The sequence below is a fragment of the Bos taurus genome, chromosome 8 (genome assembly GCF_002263795.3).
Source record: "Bos taurus isolate L1 Dominette 01449 registration number 42190680 breed Hereford chromosome 8, ARS-UCD2.0, whole genome shotgun sequence".
NCBI classification, from domain to species: Eukaryota; Metazoa; Chordata; class Mammalia; order Artiodactyla; family Bovidae; genus Bos; species Bos taurus.
In genome coordinates, this window is record NC_037335.1 from 87,652,418 (window position 1) to 87,671,242 (window position 18,825).

Below are 18,825 nucleotides of genomic sequence, written 5' to 3' on the forward strand. Positions count from 1 at the left end.
TCAGTAAATCTCCTGACAACCTGAGGTAATTTACACATCAAAAAGATTTTCCTTTTTCTGTAAGTTCAGATATTCCACACAAAGAAATTTAAGAATTAAGAACATATCTCTTTTTCCAGAAAATTACTATTTTTCAGCTTCCCTTTACTTATAGGAAATTATACATTTTACTTTTTGAATTTTACTAAATTAAGTAAAGTGCTAAAAAGAAGCCAACTAAATACTTTGGTTCCAGTTCATCAAATTTACTTTTTAATTATGAGCAGTTAATCAAAATAAAGCCCTAGAGAAAAGGCTCAAGCAACTGGGATTAGATAAGAAAACAGAAGTCTCCAGTTGGTATGCAAACAGAAGGTGATGATGAGAAATATTACAGAGCCTCTGAGGAGAAGAAATGAACTTTGGTCATAGGATTAGGAATTTTAAGTTAGATTTAGAAATCATATACTTGGGGTTCTTACTGGATTATAAAAATGAATGCACTAGTCATGAAATTACTTGAATTTATTGTTATTCCTCTTTGTGAGAACTCTGTAAAGTGAGTGTTTTTTATCACATTAAGTCCAGAAGAGGAAGAACTTTCTAAGATCACACAGGTACTCCATAACTGGACCAGGAATTTTGCCCAGATTGCCTGATTCCAAGGCCTAAGGTAAATGCTTTTCACCAACCTTCCCAAACCCCTATTTTGCCCAAAGGCCAGAGAATGGACTAGTGGCCTTTCCCAATGAACCAGACTGTGTTCATTGATGTTGAGTCTATTGTAACTATCTCAGGAACCTGAACACATGGTCCTGGAGAACTGACAGATGGGGGGCAGCACACATGCCCCTCACTTTCACCCTAACCTTATCCATACCTTTCTGGAAAAGATTACTTGATGTTCTCATGGGTCACTGAAATTCTCAGGATAAGAGGAGGGAAGGAGTGAAATTTTAATACTTAATGAAGTTTCTGACTCCTTCATAATACAGAGTGATCAGTTTCTAATACAATAGTTAATAAGAGAAAAATGCCATTAAAATTTAACACCCATTATCATATTTTAGGGGTAAAATTATGGTCAATTGATTAATAGATGTAAATTAAAAGAAATCTACATATATATTTTTTTCTATCAATATTTTTTCTGCTCTTATTATTTATAGCTGTACTGGGTCTTCCTTGCTGCTTGGAGGCTTTTTCTAGTTGTGGTTTACAAACTTCTCTTATTTCGGAGTACTGGCTCTAGAGCATGTAGGCTCAGTAGTTGTGGATCGTGAGCTCTAAGAGCATGCAAACTTCAATAGTTGTCACTGCATAGGCTGGCTCAGTTGCCCTCAGCATGTAGAATCCTCCCAGACCAAATATCAAATCCATGTCCCCCTCACTAGCAGATGTATTATCAACCACTCGACCACAAGGGAAATCCTGCTCTTGTAATTTGTATGAAGATTTCTTTAAGAAAGAATATAGAAAAATAATTATTTTCATTATGATTCAGTTCAGTCGCTTAGTCGTGTCCAACTCTTTGCGACCCTATGAATCGCAGCACGCCAGGCCTCCCTGTCCATCACCAACTCCCAGAGTTCACCCAGACTCTACTTACACTTTGATTAACTGTGTTTTGTTTTTGTCTTTTATCCTTAATGCAAAACACGGTATTTCACCATCAATATATAACAAATTAATGATGGACTAGTCTGAACTTCCCAGCCTGTAGAATATGTAATGCCAATCATACATGCATGTGTGTGTGCATGAGTTTAAATAGAGCAAATAATTTAAAGTAAATAATAGTAAAATGCATTAAATTTTTAAGCAGTCTAATCCTTATCCAATCTTAGTGTATCCTTAGCTCTATAAAGGAGAATCAAAGTGTTGGCTATAGTGAGTTTGGGTCAAATTCATTGGAGTCCAACTGGTCTAAATTTGAATCCATATTATGTATTGATCAGTTGTGGGATATCAGGCAAGGTTGAGCCATGTGACTGGGGGAACTGTTATTTGGTTGTTTCTTTACGCCTCTTTGGTAAAATGGATATAATAATACCTGTATCATGGCATGGTAAGATTTCCCTGGTGGCTCAGTGGTAAAGAATCTGCCTGCCAAGACAGAAGACACTGGCTTGATCTCTGGGTCAGGAAGTTACCCTGGAGAAGGAATTAACAATCCACTCCAGTACTCTTGCTTGGGAAATTCCATGAACAGAGGAGCTGGGCAGGCTGCAATCCATGCGGTCACAAAAGAGTCAGACACAGCAACTAAACATCTTGGCATGGCTGTGAGGGTTAAGTGAATGAAAGAAAAAAATGGAAGCACTTGCCAGATGCTTGTGGTAGAAGCTCAGCAAATGGAAGACATGTTATTTATACTGGATGAACTTAAATTTTACACTTGTTAATAAAAGCAAAAACATATTTCCTATGTTTACACTTGCATAGTAAAATAGAACTGTGGACTTTCCAACATTACCATGGTTTTCCAGTTGAATTATGAATGACCAGAAAGCATAGTGATTGCTTGAGACAGGCATAAATTTTATCCTCAACAGTGCCTTCTTCCCACAGGACTTCCAGTCCTCAAAAATTACATTTGTGGTTTCATTTGCTGCAGAGATGTTTCACTCTTATGGATGTATTGTTAATAAAATGAGTCAGAGTCTTTGATTGCCCAGGCAATTCTCCTTCTTTTTATGAAAATCCCTTGATAATACTGTTTGCAGCATTTGGGGGCAAATACCTATCTTGTCAGAGCACTTGTGTTCCTTATCTCTATTAGTATACCAACTGGCTTCTATTAGTATATGGTTTATGGACAAAAGTTTTATAAACTTATATACCTTTGGTATTTTATCATTTATTTTCTTCATAGCTTCTATGGTATGTCTGTGCAATTTAAACAGGTTTCCTTTCCCTCATCCCATTGCAAAAAGATAAAATTGAAGGCAATGTTTTCCCTGAAAAAGCCAGAATCTTAACTCAAATGTATTTTTAGATAATATTTTTGGACTTAATGTAAAGCAGATACTGTGGATGTTGGATACATGCTAAAAACAAAGTCATTTTGAATGTTTATGAGTTTTTCTTTTGTTGATACCGTCATCTACATGGCCATTATGTATTTCCTGGATGTCTATAGTAAATGCTAAAATGTAAACTTTTAAGTGACCAGTTTCTCTCTACAGATGTCTTGGCTTCCTAAAATTCACAGTGAAAACAGAATCTGTATAGCAAACACAGGTTTTATCATGGAAAGTTTAGGCTCCTGGGAAACAGAATGGGAATTCTCACTGAAGTTTTACAGGAGAGTGATTAATTTTAGGGCCAAAAACATGATTGGTTTGAGGATTATATGGAATAAGCACTTTGCTTTCCTGGACGTCATGGGAAAATACCCAGTTGGGGGCACAAGCAGTGGCTGCTGCCAAGAAACCATTCTAATATTAGCTGTATGACATTAGGTATTCACTTATTCATGTATTCAACAAATATCTGTTGAAAACATTATCTTCTACATGTTGGGACACAGCCTAAACAAAACAGAAAAGCTCATTTCCCTCATAGAGCATACATTCTGATGTGGAAGAGAGTAATAGTATCAACTTGGAAAAATAATGCAATAAAGAGAAAACATTAAAAAATAACCATTACCTCTGTGTTCGAAGATTTGGGAAAGTTGTTCTGAGGCATCACATCTGACTGAGCCCTAAAGCATGGACAGACGTCAAGGAGATCTCAGGAAGAACCTTGGCACAGAGGGTGCTGCTGCTGCTGCTAAGTCACTTCAGTCGTGTCCGACTCCCATAGACGGCAGCCCACCAGGCTCCCCCATCCCTGGGATTCTCCAGGCAAGAACGCTGGAGTGGGTTGCCATTTCCTTCTCCAATGCATGAAAGTGAAAAGTGAAAGTGAAGTCGCTCAGTCGTGTCCGACTCTTCGAGACCCCATGGACTGCAGCCTACCAGGCTCCTCTGTCCATGGGATTTTCCAGGCAGGAGTACTGGAGTGGGGTGTCATAGCCTTCTCCGACAGAGGGTGCAGTACTGGCAATTGCCTGGAGTCAGAAAGGAGCTTGGCATGAACCACCAATAGCAAGATCAAGGTTGCTCTATTGTGGCAAAAGAGGGACTTAGTGTTGGGACACTGAGTTGAACAAGCAGTATCTATTCCAGGAGAAACTTTGCCAGCAATGATGAGAAGCTTGAGGAGGCCATCAGAGGACTTGGAGCAAGGGGAGTCAAGTTACATTTTAATAGAATTATACTGGCTGTGATGTTCAGAGGAGATTGTAAATGAGGAAATGTGGAAGCAGTGAGACTAGTATAAGATTTCTTTCAAAGGCCATGCCAATGTTCAGATGGTTGTGTTTGTTGAGAAAGCAGAGTGGTGAGGGGCTCCCCAGAAACTTTTACCAATATGTTGCCCTAGTACCAAGGGCAAATCTCCTGTCTGTTCCATGTTTCCTAAACTCCGTACCCTGATAAACCTTTGCATATTCTTAGTAATTTTACCTTTGACTTACTGAGATTATTGGCCAAAAGGCAAAGACGCATGAATGTTAGTTTGAGTATCCTGAGGTTACTAAGAAGGAGAGTTGAAGAAAAGAACAGACAATCCAATATTCCCAATAAACTTTTAAGGGCTATTTACATTTAAATATTAGCATTTGAAGCATGTCCTAGTCTGTTAAATTAATAGGTGCTTCTTATGTACAGCATCCAACAACTGAAGCTGAAATCAAATCCCAATTTTAAAGAGCAGAACTACGAATGCATTTGGGAATACAATTATTATTTATACAAGGAAAGGCCTATCTTACAGTAAAACATATGGTTTTCTATTCTTATTTTTACAGTTATCACTTCATTTAAAATGTTAAAATAGCAAGTGAAAGAAGCCAGTGTGAAAAGGCTACATACTATGTGATTCCAAGTATGTATGTTTTGAAAAAGACAGGGGAAAAATCATTAGCTGCCATGCGTTCATAAGAGGGGAGAGAGGATTGAATAGGTGAAATACAAGGGACGTTTATAGGGTAGTTAAACCATTCTGTATGGCACAGAAATGGTGGCTACCTAGCATCATGCAACTGTCAAAAACCTATAGAACTTTATGGAACAAAGAATGAACCTTATTGTGTGGAAATTTAGATTTCATTAGAGAACTTGGGAATCTCAGTAAGGAATGCAGACTGTGATCAAAAAATAGAAATGTATTACAAACATATGAATCAACCTCATTGAAGGGAGTGGGAGTAAAAGATTTTGAATTAAGTAGCTTTGGAAATAAGGAGTCTATGAAACTAAAGCCAAGGTAACTGTATATAAGCACTGAGCTCTGTTGATATACTTATTTCCTACACAGGTATGTGTTCCCAATTTTGCTGACGCTATACAATTATACTGGAATGGAACAATTATGTAAGTGCATGAGTGGTGGTAAGAGCCACTGTTGGACTGGAGCTCACAGAGAAGCAAGGAGAAGAAGCTAGATAATCCATGTGGTAGCAGTTGGAAATTTGTAGATCTGATGTTTAGTTAATATAGAGGTTCAGATATAGAAATATTCATAGATATGTAAAAATACACAGGCTAATATACACACAGATACATACTTGCTTTGTCAGCTGAGGTAGCCTAAGACAATAATACCCCAGTGAATGAACACATCTAGAGTCCAGATCTTGGTTTCTATTAATAACAGAAATAATAGAAATATTATTTCTATTAATAGAATTAATTAATAATTCTATTAATTAATTCTAATAATGATTTTAATAAATCTAATCAGATCAGATCAGTCACTCAGTCGTGTCTGACTCTTTGCGACCCCATGAATCGCAGCACACCAGGCCTCTCTGTCCATCACCAACTCCCGGAGTTCATGAGACTCACGTCCATTGGGTCAGTGATGCCATCCAGTCATCTCATCCTCTGTCATCCCCTTCTCCTCTTGCCCCCAATCCCTCCCAGCATCAGAGTCTTTTCCAATGAGTCAACTCTTCACATGAGGTGGCCAAAGTACTGGAGTTTCAGCTTTAGCATCATTCCTTCCAAAGAAATCCCAGGGCTGACCTCCTTCAGAGTGGACTGGTTGGATCTCCTTGCAGTCCAAGGGACTCTCAAGAGTCTTCTCCAACACCACAGTTCAAAAACATCAATTCTTTGGCACTCAGCCTTCTTCACAGTCCAACTCTCACATCCATACATGACCACTGGAAAAACCATAGCCTTGACTAGCCGAACCTTTGTTGGCAAAGTAATGTCTCTGCTTTTGAATATGCTATTTAGGTTGGTCATAACTTTCCTTCCAAGGACTAAGTGTCTTTTAATTTCATGGCTGCAGTCACCATCTGTAGTGATTTTGGAGCCCCAAAAAATAAAGTCTGACACTGTTTCCACTGTTTCCCCATCTATTTCCCATGAAGTGATGGGACCGGATGCCATGATCTTTGTTTTCTGAATGTTGAGCTTTAAGCCAACTTTTTCACTCTCCGCTTTCACTTTCATCAAGAGGCTTTTTAGTTCCTCTTCACTTTCTGCCATAAAGGTGGTGTCATCTAATAAATTCTAATAATTTCTATTAATAGTAATAGAAAGCAGGGATCTTTGGGAAAATGGCAAGTTCTAGAATTAGGGCAAAAAATATGCAAGATGATTTGAGAAAATCTTGTTGTGTCAGAAAGTAAGGAAGTGCTTAAAAAAAAGAAATCCACATTAATGGAAGAATGCTAGCATGACATAAGAGTCAGTTGAAAGAACTCCCTATGGCTAAAGCTGGTACAATTTGAGAAAGCAAAGTAAATACAGAAATTTTTTATTTTAAAAGCTAAAACAATGATCAAAGGAAAATATACATACATTCTTACAATGAAAAGAATTGGTCTAAAACCAATAATCTAAGATTTAAATTTAAGAAAATAGGAGAAGAGGAGATTAAATAAAATTAAAAAATCCAAAGTAGGCAAATGAAAGGATATCAATTTGGTACATGATACAGTTTGGTTTTACAGTTTTTAGTGAACTTAAATAGAAAATTCTAAATACAGCAATGTCTGCCTGTGCAACAAATATCTGGAAGGTAATCTAGGGAATTTTAATAGAACTACAACCCTCATAACCAAATCATGTAAAACAAAAATCTGAAAAGATTTCTATATATTTCTGGATTTAAAAGAATTATTAATGGCTCAAGATACTAAATTGTGAAAGGAAGGAGGGGAAAGGCTGTGAGCTTGTTATAAGAGTTCTTCTTATAAAATAACTAATTCTATATTGAGATTCTGTTAGAGCAGTATTTGAAATTATAGAAGATGAGAGGCTTCATCAGCTACATTCTTACAGAAATAGCTACAGCATTAACATTCATGTGTGGCAAAGTATTCCTATCTAGGTAAATGACAATGCTACTGAAGCAGTTTAGCATCTATAATTTTAAAACACATCTGAAAAAGTACTTATATGTAGAATATACCAAAAAAAAATCCTCAAAACGCAGCAGAAAAAATATACAAAATTGACAAAAGACATGATCAGACTTTTTGCCAAAGAGAATAAATGGATGTCAAATAAACATGTGCAAAGACAGTTAATGACATTAATTCCTAGAAAATGCAAAACAAGATAGCCCAAATCAATATATGTCTACGAGAATGGGTAAAATTAAAAAATAGTGATGCTGCTAAATGTTGGCAAGATGCCAACTGGATAGTTTCTTTTAAAAAAACTAAACATAGAATTACCACATGATATAGGAATCAAACTTCTGGGCATTTTTCTCAAAAAAAAAAAAGGAAAAATTGGGTCCACAAAGGAAACTTCATACAAATGTTCAGAGCAACTTTATGCACAATAAGCAAAAAAGAAAATAATGCCCTTTAGACGGCGAATGAAAAATTCTGGTACATAATATCATAGAATAATACTTGGCAGTAAAAATGAACAAATGCTGATACATTCAACAATTCAGATGAATCTCAAAGGGATTGTGCTAAAAGAAAAGCCAATAGTAAGACTGCAAAGATTACATATGTAAAATTCTATTTACATAATATTTTCTTAATTATAATAATTTAGAGATGGAGAACAGGTTAATGATGCCAGTTAGGGATAACATATGGGAATTTTTTTGCATGATTATAAAGTGGTTCTGTATCTTGATTATGGTAGTAGTTACATAAATATACACACATACATACATACACATTGGTGAAGTCTGCATGAGGTCTGTGGACTGTACCAATGTCAATTTTCTAATCTGACATAATACTAGTGTTCTGTAAGATTGTTATCATTGAGGAAATCTGGGCAAATCACACAGGGATTATTCTACTATGTATTTTTGCAACAGTCTGTGGTTATGTCAACAATGAAATCATTTACTATGTCACAGAGGACACTGAGCTTCCTCTTTGTAGAAAATATAACACTATATCTCCATTAATCTGTCTTTATAAAGAGTTAACAGTCAAAACTGTATTTTGGGACTCTCCAAAATCACTGCAGATGGTGACTGCAGCCATGAAATTAAAAGGTGCTTGCTCCTTGGAAGAAAAGCTATGACCAACCTAGACAGCATATTAAAAAGCAGAGACATTACTTTGCCAACAAAGGTCCATCTAGTCAAAGCTATGGTTTTTCCAGTGGTCATGTATGAATGTGAGAGGTGGACTATAAAGAAAGCTGAGCACCAAAGAATTGGTGCTTTTGAACTGTGGTGTTGGAGAAGACCCTTGAGTGTCCCTTCGCCAGCAAGGAGATCCAACCAGTCCATCCTGAAGGAAATCAGTCCTGAATATTCATTGAAAGGACTGATTCTGAAGCTGAAACTTCAATACTTGGGTCACCTGATGCGAATACTGACTCATTTGAAAAGACCCTGATGCTGGGAAAGACTGAAGGCAAGAGGAGAAGGGGATGACAGAGGATGAGATGGTTGGATGGCATCACCGACTCTATGGACATGAGTTTGAGTAAGCTTCGGAAGTTGGTGTGATCTCCATCAGTTGGTGATGGACAGGGAGGCCTGGCGTGCTGCAATTCATGGGGTTGCAAAGAGTCGGACAGGACTGAGTGCCTGAACTGACTGACTGACTGAACAGTTAAAAATACTTACATAAGGTAACCAAATCGTGTGTTTGTTGCGATCATCAGTTCAGTTCAGTCAGTATTCTTGCCTTGAGAACTGCATGAACAGTATAAAAATGCTGCTGTATATCATACTGGATATATTATTCCTGGACCTGAGAGAATTTCCAGAATGAAGGTGACAAGAAGTGAAATTGGTAGAGCTAGTATGGGAACCCATGGTAAAAGTCCACTAAAAGTAGTATCCAAGGTCCAGGGGATTCCCAGGAAAAAGCACTAAAAATGAATAATGAGAAAAATCTGGAGATAGAAGTGATGATAAGAGGGGGGCTGTGTCTCATAAGGTGACATTTTTAGAGATGAACTAAGCCCATGGGAACTGGTGACTTTGGAAGAGCCTCATAGAGTGTGGTGACACCAGCTACAGTAGATAGAGAAGCCATTTAAGAAGGTAGTTGTTAGAAAGAGAAAATAGATGCCACATTTCAATAAAAATGTTCCTTTAATGTTACAAAAGAAAATTTTTTTAAATTCTTATCAGAACTTGATTATTTTATGGAAAGCCAAAAAGTAACCAAAATCATAAAAGAAGAAAAACATTTACATTTAAATCATGATTCTTGGAAAATACAGCCAGTGTTTTAAATATATTTGAAAATACAATCTAGAGAATGGCAGAAATATTGGTGAATCTTATTTCTGATGAAAGTTCAGAATATATAAAGAACTATTACAGCTCAAGAGAACAAATGACTCACCTAAATATGGCAAAGGATTTAAATACATTTTTCTCCCAAGATATGTAAATAAGTAATAATAATCACATGAAAAGATGCTCAAAATCATTAGCTATTAGGGAAATGTAAATCAAAACCACAATGAGGTATCACTTCACATCCACTAGGATAGTTATAATAATTTAAAAAGAGAAAATAATAAGTATTGGTGAAGATGTTGATACAAATGAGATCCTTATACATTGATGATTGAATTATAAAACAGTGCAGTCATTGTTGAAATCAGCTTGGCAGTTACTCAAAAAATTAAACATAGAATTACAATATGGTCCAAAAATTCTACTCCTAGTTATATGCCTGAGAAAATTGAAAACATAAATTCACCAAAAATTTTGTATCTGAATGTTTATAGCAATATTATTAAAATAGTCCAAAAGTAGAAACCATCCAAAAGTCCATCAACTGATGAATTGATAAACAAAAACATTCATATAAAGAAATATTATTCTTCCATTAAAGTGAGTTAAGTATTGTTATATGCAGAATCTTGGGTATAACATAAGGGAATCTGCAAAAAATTATGCTATGTAAAAGAACCAAGACAAAAAAAAAAAAAACACATATTGTGTAATTCCATGTATATGAAATGTCTAGAATAGTCAAATCCACAGAAATAGAAAGCAGATTAGCTGCCAGATAATGGAAAGTTTGAGGATTTTTGGAGGCTATGAAATGTTCTGAAATTAGTGGTGATAGATGCATAGTGAATATACTAAAACCGCTGAAATATATACCTTAAATGGGTAAAATTTATTCATATGAATTGTATCTTAATAAAAGAAATAGGGGGTTTCTTTTGTTCTTATCAAATGGTTACAGGAGTTAAGAGACATAAAGGAGTGTTACTAAACAACTGAGTCAGATATGGACAGCGTTGTCTTCCTGAGAAACAAGAAAAAAATTGGACTGTTTAAAAAATCATCTATCTTCTGTTCCCTTTATTTTTGCTGGGGCGACAGGGAGCGCTTCCCAGGTGGCAAAGTGGTAAGGAATTCATCTTTCAATCCAGAAGACAGCAAGAGACCTGGGTTAGACCCCCTAGGTCAGAAAGATCCCGTGGAGAAGGAGATGAAAACCCACTCCAGTATTCTTGCCTGGAAAATTCCATGGACAGAGAAGTCTAACGGGATACAGTCCATGAGTCTGCAAAGAGGCAGACAAAACTGAGCGCGCACACCCACACACACACACACACACTTTAGCCTTTAAGTCAAACTGGGCATTTCTAAAGAATATAGTCAATTCTTAATTATTCCATGGTTTATACACTCTGGGATTTTTTTAAAAAACCTTTTGTTTTCTGCCTGCAGTGTTATCAGTTGTATAACAAAGAATTATGCCAGAGGATGGGCAGCAGACCATGAAATCAAACAAATCAATTTGGCTTTTAACTGATGTCATAAAAATTTCAATAACAGAAGATTAAGTTGACTTATATTTGTATTTTCCCATTCTTGTAAGCTTTAGCCATTCTCATGAGGATGTATAGTTACATTTGCCATGAGGTGTTTTGCCTTATGCCCGCTTCAAACATGAATTCCCCGGGCCCTTTGTGAGTACCATCTTCTACTGTCAGTTCTATCAGAGAGACTATGAAATAAAAACACTGATTTTATGTTAAATGTGCTGTGTCATTGTGCTTTTCTGGCTTTTCTCTCTAAGTGTGAGGATTTATGGATTAAGATGTTGGCATGTCAACTTTGTCAAAGGAATCCATCCCAGGATACTAATAAAAGATTTATAAAAGCACATTTTAAAAAACTTTCACAATTACACTCCAAGGAAGAAAACTAAAAGTTATAGGCCACAATCTGGAGATAATTTCCACAGATTTTAGCCAAAAAAAAAAAAAAAAGAATTGAGGAGTTCCACAATGGCATCTGCATGTTCCCCCAGGAACCCAAACCTTTTCTTTAGCTGGCATTAAAAAAACACATAAAAGCTGGTTTCACCCTAAAAACACTTCACGTTTTCTAATTTCAAGTTTTGAAGGAATATTTTGATGAGTGTGTGTGTGTGTGTGTGTGTGTGTGTGTTAGTTGCTCAGTCTTGTCCAACTCTTTGCAACCCCATGGACTGTAGCCCACCAGGCTCCTCTGTCCATGGAATCCTCCAGGCAAGAATACTGGAGTGGGTTGCCATTCCCTTCTCCAGAGGGTCTTCCCCACCCAGGGACTGACCCTAGGTCTCCTGCATTGCAGGAGGACTCTGCCATCCTGAGCCACGAGGGAAGCCCTGTCTTGATGAGAATATATACATAAGTTAATCATTGTGTTAATGCTTTTAATTTAGTGGATTTCATTCAGTTAGCAAAGTGGTAAGAAGATGAAGCTACCAAATAAAACATAACAGACACTGGGAATAGAATGAACTGAAAAGCAACAAGATGGTAGAGTGAGCAAATGAGTTACCTTCCTTTTGACTGAATCTCAGAAAAATCAAGAATTATCTAAGACAAGGAATAGACTCATAATAACAATTTGAAAAAATATTTTCAAAATTAGCAGCAACATTTTGAGAATTTGAAAAATATGAGATGGAATAGAAACCAGATAAAATAAACTCATCAATTAAAATATGTAGAAATCTGTTTTAACCTATCAATTTTTATCAGGGAAGCCCAAGATACAGGCACCAATATCATGGGGAGATGATAGTAATTATCAACAAAAGATGCTGCTGGGACAATGGAGTTTACATATTACTACACATTTATTAGAAAGGCTAAAATAAAATAGAAACCTATGATGCTAAATGCTGGCATGAATGCAGAGCAATATTACCTCTCATTCACTGCTTTTAGAAGTATAATATGATACAGCCACTTTGGAAGACACTTTGGAAGGTTTTTTGACTTTGAAAATTAAATATATATTTGCCATATAATTCAGCAAATGAAATCCTACATGTTTACTTAAGCAAAATAAAACTTTAATTAGAACAAAACTCTGTACTTGAATTTTTATAGCAGCTTTATTTGTAATTGCTAAAAAACTGAGGGAAAAAAAAAACAACAAAATGTCTTTCAACAGTTGATGAAAAAACAAACTGGGGTTTCTGCGATTTAAATAAAAGAAAGAGATTCAGGTATTGATTCACACAACAATGTGGATGAACCTTAACTGCGTTTTGCTAAGTTAAACAAACCTGCCACAAAAGGCTATGTATTGTACAATTCTATTCATATAATATTTGGGAAAAGGAAAAATTATGGTATGAAAACATCACATATTGACACTGCTTGGAGGAAAAGGGATTGATTGACTACAAAGGGGTTATACTTATTAAGAAAGGGAATTTTAATACATGCTAATTTAAAAATCAACCAGTATATCTTAGGATACCAGGATTTTGAAATCAGACTGTGACAAGTGAATCCAGCTATATTATAAATATAAGGAACAATTTAATTTAAAAGTGAGTGGATAAAAGGAAATTTCAAAAAAATATTTTGACTGGAAATCATACGTCTCAAGACAAAAATAACAAAATTATGTACAGTTGCTGGTACATAGTCAGCAAATATTAATTAATGGAAATACAAATGATCAAGCCTAGCTAAAACAATCTTGCAAAAAAGCAAAGAGACTCACACTTTCTCAATTTCATAAATTACTTCAAAAGTTACAGTAATCAAAAAAGTGTGGTATTGGCATGCCTGTGTGCCTGCTAAGTCTCTTCAGTCATGCCCAACTCTTTGGGACCCTATGGACTGTAGCCCTCCAGATTCTTCTGTCCATGGGCTTCTCCAGGCAAGAATATTGGAGAAGGTCGAAGTGCACTCCTGCAGGGGATCTTCTCAACCCAGGGAACGAACCTACATCTCCTACATTGGCAGGCAGGTTCTCTACCATCATCACCTGGGAAGCCTGGTATTGGCATAACGATGGGCATAGAGAACAACGGAATAAGAATAAAAGCTCAGAAACAAGCCCATACCTCTATAACCAAATGAGTTATTACAAAGTTGCCAAGATCTTTTAATGAGGACTTTCAACAATCAGTGTTTAGACAACTATAAATTCACATGAGAAAGAGTAAAATTAGACTCCTCCTCATACCATGTATAAAAACTAACTAAAAATGGATCAAAATCTAAATATAAGAGGTAAAACTATAAAATTATTAGAAAAAAATTCAACTGAAAGCCTTAGTGATCTTGGGTTAAGAAATATCCCTTATTTACACAAAAGAAATATTTTTGTGATCACAAAATGGGACCACCAAAAGCACAGTTTACTTTAAAATAAATTAGATTTCTTCAAAATTAGTATTTTCTGCTTCAAAGACATCACTAAGAAAATGAAAAGACAATGCACAGGCTGGAACATTTATGAGTCATATATCTGTTAAAGAACTTGTATCCAGAATATATTTGGAGAAGGAAATGGAAACTCACTGCAGTATTCTTGCCTAGAGAATCCCGTGGACAGAGGAGCCTGGTGAGCCGCTGTCCATGGGGTCGCACAGAGTTGGACATGACTTATGCACCTTAGCATGCATGCATGCATCCAGAATATATAAAGAAATCTTATAACACAATACCAGTAATAAAAGGAACAATTAACAGAAAAGACATTTATGTAAATAATATGTACAAAATGCAAAAAGCACAAGAAAAGATGTTCATTAGTCATTAGAGGAAAGTGCATTAAATCATTATGAGGTATAATTCACAACCTCTTGCATGATTGCAATCAAAAGATAAATTAGACCAAGTATTGACAAATGTAAAATAATAAAAATGGAATTTTATGCACATTGCTAGTCCCTGTAGCTCAGATGGTAAAGAATCTGCCTGCAATGCAGAAGACCTGGGTTCGATCCCTGGATCAGGAAGATCCTCTGGAGAAGGGACTGGCAATCCACTCCAGTATTCTTGCCTGGAGAATCCCACGGATGGAGGAGCCTGATGGGCTACAGTTCATGGGGTCGCAAAGAGACAGACACGACTAAGCGACTAATCCATCCAGTGTGAAGGTAAAATGGAAAGTATTTTGGCAGTTTCTTAAAAGATTAAGTATGAATTAACCATACAAACTAATAAGTTCATGTCTAGGACTCTTCACAAGAGGAATGAAAGGATAGGCTTAACAAAAAGACCTGCATATGGTGGTCTGATCATGGAGGCATTATTTATAATTGTAATTAACTGGGAAAAAAAACTGTTAAATGGATTAACAAATGTGGTATATCTATATTCTAGAACACTAATATTTGACAATAAAAGAAAATAAAATACTCATATAAGTTAAACCATGAAAGACTCTAAAAATCATTATGCTAAGATAAAAAAGCCAGACATAAAACATTACAAATTGTATGATTCCACTTATACAAAATTTATGAAAGAGAAAAATCAATAGATACAGAATTTAGAGTAATAAATATCTGGGCCTAGAGGTAAGAATGTCAAGTAATTGTTAATGGATATAAATGTTTTTTGTGGAATAGAGTAAATATTCTAAAATTGGATTATGGTACCACAACTCTTAAAATTTATGAAGAATTATTGAATTATACATTTAAAATGAGTAAGTTTCATGGTACATAAATAATATCTCAATAAATTTGCCTGAAAAGTAATCAAGATCATGGAGAAATGCTATGGAACATTTATGACAGTAATTAAATGAAATAGCTACTGTAGAATAACTGGTTCAAGAATTAAGTACTGTACATTCCTTTCTCTATAGAGAGTCCACTGCTGGCATGAGTGACAGGTAAAAATGTAAATCAAATTTTTAGAGCATTCAGCTATGATATTGGGGCTGAGAAGAGAAGCTGACAAAGCCTTAGATACTTTCACATCTCCATAACCAAGAGGCAAAATGACTCCCAGATTTCCAGCTTACAGTTTCAGAAGTAGAGAAACTGCTTTTGAGGGAAACTCAAGATTTTAGTTTTGAAAATACTAAACCTGAAACAATAATGATTATGACTGTGGTTTTAAGAACTATGAAACACACTGAGGGAAATCTGTGTGCCCTGCTTGAGTTCCAAGGGTGCACGTGTTCTTGCGATTTTCTCTTATCTCAGTCTAGATGTCACAGGTCTTGGTAAGTATGCTTCATGATAGGTTGTTTGTGACTTTCTTGTTTCTTTGAACATACAGCTGATCTGGCTTTTAATGCCTGTCATTCTTTTGTTCTAAATAATTTCAAGAGAGGAAAGTGAAGGGAAATACCTTGACTGTGCTATCTTTTACTTTCAAGGCCCTTCCCTGGGTCTTGATATTTTCAGATGTAGTTAGAGATTGATCATTGCACACATGAGCTGGATTGTATAGAGAGATTAAGTATATAAATGATGTGTAACAGAGGTAAATCGGTTAGGAAAATGCATAGTAAGTACTCAATAAACATTAATGTCAATTTGCTCTATTGTTTTAGAGGAAACCATTTTTCAATAATGTCAAAGAAAAGAGAGTGAATGGGAGGGTAAATAATTTAAGCATTGACCAAATCTGTTTGGGATGCTATAAACTGAATATCATAGATTGGGCGGATTGTCAACAACAGAAATTTATTTCTTACTGTTCTGGAGGCTGCAAAGTCCAAGATAAAGGTGCCAGCATATTCAGTGTCTAATGAGAACCCACTTCCTGGTTTATAGATGGCCATTTTCTCACCATGTCCTCACATGAAGCGGTAAGGTAACCCTCTGGGGTCTCTTTTATAAGAGCAGAAATCCATTTCAGGGAGACCCCACCCTCATGACCTAATAACCTCCTAAAGGCCATACCTCCAATGGCATAGGGTGATAGTATTTAAAATATTAATTTTGAGAGGATATGAACATTCAGAATAGCAAACATTTTGTAGTTCTACCTTTACACTTAATTAATCTATTGAATGGGCATGGAATTATTTCCTTATAATATGAAGATATTGCTCTGTTATATTCTGTTGCTGCTGCTGCTAAGTCACTTCAGTCGTGTCAAACTCTGTGCGACCCCATAGATGGCAGCCCACCAGGCTCCCCCACTCTGGGATTCTCCAGGCAAGAACACTGGAGTGGGTTGCCATTTCCTTCTCCCATGCATGAAAGTGAAAAGTGAAAGTGAAGTCGTTCAGTCGTGTCCGACTCTTTTCGACCCCATGGACTGCAGCCCACTAGGCTCCTCCGTCCATGGAATTTTCCAGGCAAGAGTACTGGAGTGGGCTGCCATTGCCTTCTCCGTGTTATATTCTAGTTTCCAGGATTTTGTTCAGCTGTTCAATGACATTATATTGCCTGAGACTTTTTATTTTCATAGTATGTAGTTCTTGCTTTGCTTTTTGTTTGCAGTATTTTTCTTTTAAACAATATTAACTGTAGATTTTTGAAGCGTCTTTTTTGTTTTATAAGTAGTCTGTTTCCTTCAAGTTGATTTTACCTTTGTTGGTGTGTTTTAGCCTGTCTTTCAAATGAGAGACCTCTGTGATTGTCCAGTGATGGGCAGCTATCCATCAAATTGTGACTTTCTCTTTAGAGTCTGCTCCTGCTGCTAAGTCACTTCAGTCGTGTCCGACTCTGTGCAATCCCATAGACGGCAGTCCACCAGGCTCCCTCGTCCTTGGGACTCTCCAGGCAAGAACACCGGAGTGGGTTGCCATTTCCTTCTCCAATGCATGAAAGTGAAAAGTGAAAGCTAAGTCACTCAGTCGTGTCCAACACTTAGCGACCCCATGGACTGCAGCCTACCAGGCTCCTCCATCCATGGGATTTTCCAGGCAAGAGTACTGGAGTGGGATGCCATTGTGCTAGAATACCGATAAATCTGGCTGGGCCCCTATTTTTAGAGTCTCTTCCCTTAGGCTGGTCAGTACTGCAGAGAAGGATCTCCCAGGCTCCTACTCACTTTGTGTAACACTCGTGGCCTAGTGATTTGATTTGGAAGAAAAGGGCTGGACACATCACCATACAGTATATAATCTTTCACTGAATTGATACAGTTTCCTGCTCTCGTGTGCCTGGTGGATCTCCGTTCAAAGACCTTTGCTTCATCCTGCTGCAGTTAATAAGCCTTTAGTCTAATGCTAGGATGAGAAGAGAAGTAACCTGTCATTCTCTGCCATCATAAACTGCCCTGTACGATCCTGTTCTAGAAGGACTCTCAGGAGTATTTCCAGCACTTCAGGATCAAGAAGCAAATTAATTCTAAACCACGTAGAACACTCTAGGTATTAATATAGAGAATAGATGTCTAGTTAAAAATGGCAAGATTAATACATGCATTAACTTTCAGTCTCTCCAGAAACCTCACTAAAATAGTAAAGAGTTGTTCTGTGATTTTCAATTGTAAATAAGTAAAACAAAAAATAGGACAAAAGATAACACTGAACTAATTTGGGTAGCTGTAAGCAGATGGATAGGAAATAACAAATACCCCACAGAAATTCTGTAGGCAGATCCATTTACATATTAGTACCCTGGAATGATGTATTTGTGATAGGGACTTAGATGAGGCTAAAAACAAAGAAGATAAGGTGAAAGTCTTTCTAAGAAACAGTTTCATTCACATATCTTCTTTCCCAACTCTGAAAGGGGAGTTACTGTAGCTTTTAGTGGGCTATGGACAGAGAGCTTATGCTTCCTGACACAGATCCATCTACCACCCACAGAGAAGTACTTCTGGCTCAGGTGTTCTTGGGACCTCAGCCATTTTTAATGCAGCCATGAAATCAAAAGACGTTTGCTCTATGGAAGGAAAGCTATGACAAACCTATGCTGCTGCTGCTGATGATGCTGCTAAGTCGCTTCAGTCGTGTCCAACTCTGTGCAACCCCATAGACGGCAGCCCACCAGGCTCCCCTGTCCCTGGGATTCTCCAGGCAAGAACACTGGAGTGGGTTGCCATTTCCTTCTTCAATGCATGAAAGTGAAAGTGAAGTCGCGCAGTCGTGTCCGACTCTTCGAGACCCCATGGACTGCAGCCTACCAGGTCCCTCCGTCCATGGGATTTTCCAGGCAAGAGT

At 36.8% G+C, this 18,825-nt stretch overlaps 1 pseudogene; it reads right to left on the reverse strand.

Moving 5' to 3' along the window:
• Positions 1–1,242: 1,242 nt before the first annotated feature.
• The window catches only part of LOC100336643 (casein kinase I-like), an 80,206-nt pseudogene continuing 62,623 nt past the window's right edge, over positions 1,243–18,825 (reverse strand).